Raw genomic sequence first — 6026 nt, 5'->3', positions numbered from 1 at the left:
TTGCAGTTGCGTATTTTATCAGGATAAGTAACCAATCTGACCTCCTTAGAACTACATCTGCATGGCTTCATGGAATGAGGAAATATTTCATTCCATTTACAAACTGTGCTATATCTACATTCCATAGTGCATCAAGCTGGGTAGGTAAACAGTCCGATCACCAAATTGAAGGTAAAATTCATTCTTATTAAATATGTTTCTTTTAATTAAAGTATTTTACTTTTCCTTTCACTATTAAGTTTGTTTCCTTGTATGGTTTTCAGGTCATTACAAAACCGTCTGAAGAGTTACGGTAGCCCAGCACCTAAATGCTTTGAATTTCTGCATAGAAGGTAATGACTGGAGGATAAGATATTTTTTTCCCTTGCTCATCAAAGTTAATGCATGGCTTTATTGTTTTTTTTTTTTTTTTAACCTTTAATTCTGGATAATATATCATAATCGAGTGGATATCCAGAAATTACTCCACGCAAGTCTCGTGCTCATGGGAAAAGCTGCAAACAATTGGTGTTGGTGATTGCTAGTTTTTAATCCTGAGAAGGAAAGTTTCTGCTCTGAGGTTTCTACTTGTCATCTTATACGATTAATTGCAAATCTTCTCTTGCACACCTGAGCTAAAGTCAGAGAATCGCATCACCATCAATCTTGATCATGTTGTGAGGACGGATTGCTTATGCATGTTAAACTGAAACTTGTGATGTCCCGTCACTACTGCATAAGTGGGCAGGGAACTGATCAATATGCATTACTACTGTCCAGAATGTACCAGGAGTGGAAGGAGATATTGAGAGTCACCAGAGACTTTGTCTGGATTGATCTGAGTAAGGAGTAGCTGAAACAGGGGAACATCTCCAAAGAATACTCACTTAAGAATTGTTGATCTTGATTGGCTCAAAGGGAAGAAAGGAACACTGTTTCAACTCCCTAACATGAAGTAGAAGATGAACCTCTTGATATGCCATGTTTCCTTCGATGTGGTTCACCTTTTAGAAGATTTCAGTCCAACAATATCAGGGAAACCATCTAGGTGGAAGTAGAAGAAGCGCAACAGAAGGTAAAAAGGAACCCGTTCTTGAAAATCTTTTGATGGGCTACTGTGTAACCTGAGAGGCCTTTTCTTGCATGCATGTGGTTCACCTTCTTATGGATTATTTGGTACGCTCAATTCATTTAATGTTCACATATGTTATTTTCTTTCAGGTATCTATTTGTTTCGTGTCAAAATATGGTGTTTCTCTGAACAAAAGATGGCATCTAAGTTATCATAGTTGGGAAGCTTATTGGTCAATATTCTTTGAACACATATCCTTGGACTTAAGTGATGATTTGTCTTCTCTGTGAGACTTGAAGGTGAGATAACATTGGCAGCCCAATGGCAACACCCTTAAGCAGCATAATCTACACTATGGCCGAATAGCTCTCCCAGGTGATAAAGTTTGTTACTGTTTCTTACCGATAATATGAGTTATTCATAGTCATAATTTAAGACTTCATCCAGCGGGTCCATTTCGGGTAAAGGATAACAACATTACCCTGATTTCCTGCCATCATTGATCAGAGGGGAACTTCACCTTGTCAGTAGGGGTGTAAATGGATAACCCAAATCCGCTTCCGAATTCGCATCCACATCAGTTTAGAGGTATCCGAATCCGTCCGATTATTAATAGGATGCGGATATGGTATACCCCTTTCTTACCGAATATTATCCGTCCGATAAAATTATCCGATTAAGTTACTTTTTTGGATTTATTATTTTTATTTTTATAAATTTTACCTATGATATGTGACCATTTTTCTAGATTTTTTACTAAAATAGTTACCAAAGTTGTTAAATTCTTAAATTTCAAACCTAACACTCACAAATAAAAAGGTAAAGATGTAAACTGGTAGTCAAAAACTTGTATTCAATTTATATTCATGTCCATTTAGAAGAATCTACTTACGAAAATAACTATCCGATTATCATCCGAATCTGACAAAATCCGTCCGAAAACCGATAGGATATTATCCGAATCCGTCCGAATATAATAAGATGCGGATATGGATATACCACTATCCGATCCGAATCCGGTCCCTTTACACCCCTACTTGTCAGTGTTTGATGGTAGGCTACTAGGCTCCTTTCCTAAACCTATGGTATAGGGGCAGTGAGCGTAATATTATCCTCAATTCCGATTCCGTTGCTACGACTATCGTCACCCTTCTCCTTAGACAGCAGTTGCCATCCTTCCAGCCCTTAGGGCCTGTTTGTTTACATGAATCCAGAGATTTCTGGATTTGAAATCTCTAGATTCACAAATTGGAGATTTATAACCGTTTGGTTGTGTGAATCTTTGGATTCATGAAATCTAGAGATTTACATTTTTACGCTAAAAACATGAATCTGTAGATTTATGAATATGAGGTGAAATACAGAGATTTCATCTTACTAATTTCATCCTTAAAAAAGAAGTCATGGGGATGAGTAGTCTTGGTCACCTAAATTGGATTTGAAATCCTTAAGAATAGTCGCTAGTTCCTTGCTAATATACGGTTTCTACTTTCAGGTGTAATATATTTCAACACAAAAAAATAAAAAAATAAAAAAAAAACAATTGAATGATAGTGATTATCAATAGTTTACTTTTCTTCAAATTCTTTTTTTTTATGGAAAAATTTTAGACACCTCAAAATATATAGTAAAAATTAGAGACACCCCCAACATATATCAAGTTGGCAGAAACATCCAAAATGTCTCTTAAATTGGCACAATGGTACATTCCGTTATCTCTAACGATGTTTAACTTTACAATATTATCCTTAACCACTTGCCTCTAATTTTCTAAAGACCAAAAGACATTTTTAAACCTAATTGTTTCTCTCTACTCTTTTACTCTTCTTCCCTTTACTTTTCTAGTACTCTCTTCTCATGACTATACAAATTAGATTCTGCAGCTAAAACCTTGCATTGGATCAAAACCGAAAACAATAAAATTGCAAACAAGAAAAAGCTCCATCAGTGCATTTTATGATTTTAAAGACTCAGTGAACCTAGCAGGAACCTTTCATCTGTTTCAGCCGTGATAGATCCCAAGAGCAACCTAATCTGCTCTTAGTTCTGCTTCTCGTGATCAAAAGAGATAACCCGTAAGAATCGGTGGGGTGCGTTGCTTAATTTGATAATATAAACAAATCTGGGTGGCTGTAATTGTAAAATTGTGTTTATATATATATATATATATATATATACAACCCATGATCAAACCACTTAGGTACCCATTTCTCAAAAAGGTTAATTATGAGAAAAACACAAAATTTTCAAGTGGAATTTGCATTCCTCTATGTCGTGCGATTCAACAATGTATTAAACATTCTAGAGTTTCCACCAAATGAAGGGCCAGAGGTGTTCCATGGTAAGGTGTTACATACTATGGACTACTCTAATATGGAGGATGCTAGTGTTGCCAAATTGATCAAAGGAAAGCGAGTTACATCTGTTGGATTCTTGAAATTTGCTATGGACATTGGAGCACAGTGTGCAGATGCAAATGGTGAGTAGTTATTGTTAATGATTTCTATTCTTTTCTACATCGATTTATGCTTTTGATTTAGGCCTTGTTTGTTCTTCATACTGCAGCAACAAGATTGGTAGATCAGCAACTTTGGCTTGGCAGAACAGGTGGAAAGGTGTCTGGTGGTGCTTTAACAAGAAGCGTGGTTCTAACAAAAAAGAGTAGTAAAGCTTCCTCATACCCCTTCCAATAGGAGGGATTTCTCCTCGGAGGAGATTACTAATGTTTGATGGTTCGGGAAAAATCCTAGAAAAGGGAAAGAGGAGATCACTAACGTCGATGGTTTCATCTTTGTTGACCATTTGCAAAAAATTAGAGAAGAGGGAAAGAGAAAAGAGAAAAGAATGGTATTAAACTAGGCTGGATAAAAATCCATCAAAATCTACAACTTAATAATAATAATAATAATAATAATAATAATAATAATAATAATAATAATAATAATAATAATAATAATAATAATAATAACATATGTACGAGTGGAGAAATATCAGGAGAGAAATAATATATTTCATATACATAGCGTGGTAATTAATTTCTACCAAAAAGAAAAGATGGTGATTAATTAGTTTTCAGATTTTCGTACAAAATTGCTAATAGAATTCGTAATATTATTGTCTATAGAGTTCGAACATTTGGTAGAACTAGTCAAAATTAGGTTGGTTTAGCTTTCAACTAGATAAACTCATTCCAAATAATATATGTAAGTGATCATTAGTTATAAGGTTGTTGGATTTATTATGAAGGCAAATAATTTTTCGAACTATATAACGTGAAGTAATGAAATACAAATGAATTAAGGGAAAACAAAGAATATTTAAAATTATGATGTTTATTAAAATGCTAATCACGTGAGGCATTTAAGAGTACTTCATTTCTTTTTTATTTTTTCGTGGTAATTTGGAAGTAGTTTGTTCATATATTATACATGATTTTTTTTTGGTAAAATTTCAGTCATCTAAGAAAAGCATAGATACCCAAAAACTATGTCAAATTGACAATCACCCTTCTTTTTTGTTAGAAACTTATAGTTAAAGAAAATGACAAATATACCCTTACTGTTATTATTCTATGTCTTATAATATAAAATGACAAATTGAAGAAGAATAAATAATTAATGGAGGAAGAAATAAGATGAAATTTAGGATTCAATTTTTTAGGCACAACATTGAAACATCACAAGAGATTAAGAATAATATAAAAATTATGAAATTATTTGATATGACTTAACGGAATTTACAAAGGGGAGCATAACATTGTGAAAATTTAGGAGACATTTTGGAATGTCTTTGCTAAGTTTATATATTTTTGGGGTGTCTACGCTTTTTGCCAATTATCTTAGGGTGCTTTTGATTTTTTTTTCTTTTTTAGGAAATACCTTATGCATGATTGAGGATAATAAATAATCATACAAAATTCGCATTAAATAATCGGAATGTTTGTGACTATTGTCTCTAGTTATTCTATGGATTTAGTTGTAGTTTAACACGATGATTTTCAATTTATCTTTTTTTAAAGAGTAAATTTGATATACTGGAGGCAATTGAAATACTATTAATCTAAAAGTAGAAAGTCCCAGGTAAATTTTTATTTCTAATTCCGTAACATTATGAACTAAATTAGACTATTTATTTTTAATGAGTTGAGTGATTTTCAAATCTTTCAATTGCAAAATTTCATATATTTTAATATATTCATTAAGTGCTTCTTGTCGTGTTCTTTTGATTATGAACTATAATTTTGAAATGTTGTTATATTAGAACTAATCGAATAAGTTAACAATTTTGCAATTGTGGAGCAAAGTTGTATTGAAATTGTTGTAATATTAGGTTAATTTGATAAGATGGTCTTTTTAGTATTTTTTTGATATTCTAATTTTTTTGTTAAAAAGTTAGATATTTATTTTTTTTCTCTTTCATAGTAGCGGGCAAATAGTTTATCTTATCTCTGATAATTAAGAGGAGGGAAGAGACTATTTAATTAGTTATATTAAACAAATGATTAGAAATAAAAAAAAATAAAAAAAAAATATCTGAAGAAGTTATTTATTAATCCAAAGAGGAGGAAGAAAAGACCCTCGAGGTATATAAAGAAGGATTAACAATAGACGCAGAAAATTACGACCAAACCTAAGACAACTTTATTCTGGCTGTCATGCCATGGCCATAAGAAAATTAGCTGTAGAATTCCCAGTCCACTTAATATAGCGAAACAACACTGAATTGGTGGATCCGAGTCCGCTTTAGAGTAGTACGTCATTTCTTTTTTCTTTTTCATGGTAATTTGGAACTAGTTTGTTCATATATTATGCATGATTTTGTTAGGAAATTTTTTTTAGGAGAAAAGCATAGATACCCCAAAATTATGCCAAATTGGATGTCAACCCCTTTTTCATTTAAAATGTCACAGTTAAAAAAAAATGACGAATATATCTTAGTTGTATTAGTTTATATCTTATAAAACATCCTCGAGAAC

This window comes from Hakea prostrata, chromosome 5, assembly GCF_041222555.1.
Source record: "Hakea prostrata isolate BN-2017 chromosome 5, UWA_Hpros_2, whole genome shotgun sequence".
NCBI lineage: Eukaryota > Viridiplantae > Streptophyta > Magnoliopsida > Proteales > Proteaceae > Hakea > Hakea prostrata.
The sequence above is the reverse complement of the archived record's forward strand: the minus strand, read 5'-3'. Positions refer to the sequence as shown.